Source organism: Cricetulus griseus, chromosome 6, assembly GCF_003668045.3.
Source record: "Cricetulus griseus strain 17A/GY chromosome 6, alternate assembly CriGri-PICRH-1.0, whole genome shotgun sequence".
In the NCBI taxonomy this organism is placed as follows: Eukaryota; Metazoa; Chordata; class Mammalia; order Rodentia; family Cricetidae; genus Cricetulus; species Cricetulus griseus.
In genome coordinates, this window is record NC_048599.1 from 15,338,463 (window position 1) to 15,339,518 (window position 1,056).

Here is a 1,056-nt window from a genome sequence, read left to right on the forward strand (position 1 = left end):
CTAACAAGGGTGTCCATGGATGAAAAAACAAGACTTGCACAGCTCCAAGAAGCTTGTGTGAACAGGCTCAATCATGGACACCAGAGGCCTGGTGGTTCACACCTCATTTCCCCAGGTTTCTTTCTTGAGGGAGAAAAAGATAAGAAATCAGAGACTCGGGAAGGAAGCTCCCATATAAACCAGCTAATGTTTGGAGACCAATGGTCCAATAGCTCCCCAGGGGTTCCAAATTCTGAGCTAGGTCCCTGGAGTGACAGGAGGTGCCAGATCACAGGCTGTGGCTTCTATAATTATAGGGGGAATAGCCATATAGTCACTCTGGCCCACTCACCATCTGCTTCTTGGAGACTAGCCTTATAGACTATGCAGCATCTCCTCAGCCCTCAGCTGCTAAGCTCCTGCTGCAAACCCACTGCCCTTGTAAAAAGTCTCCTGGCATCCTGGGACCCCAGTTCCTTTACAAATTCCAATCTTGTTTTCTGTCTTTATTCGTTCAATAGTGTTTGATGAACACTTACTATAGGCTACAAGCCATGCCTCACACTCCAGTGGATGAGATAAAGGCCCAGCAAGGAATCTACATGATATACACCAGGCTGCAAAGGCCTGCCAGGCCACTGGAGGCCATAAGAGGCCTGGAAGCTGTCCAAGCCCAAACCTGGGTTTTGGTGGGAGTGAGAAAATGTGACGCGCTAATCATCCATTCTTCCCCTCCTTCATTTCCAACAATAGTGGCTCCAAATAGAAATATTTCCATAGCACTCAGCTACTACAATACTTACAACATTCTACATACTGCCCAGGGTAACACAGAGGCAGAAACTTGAAATGTTAGTTCAGTCACAAGTATATATTTGTGGACTTTAATAATCCCATACTGATTTAAGAAGTTAAATTAACTTTAAAAGCCCCCTCCCCCTTTCTTGGCTTCCTTCCAGCTAGAGAAGTCAATGTGGCTCAAAACTGGCCAGTCAGAAGTAGAAATTAGTCTATTGGGAAGGCCTTCCCAGAAAGCCATGGTTTTACCACTGATAGACATCAGCTTTTTGCTCCCCC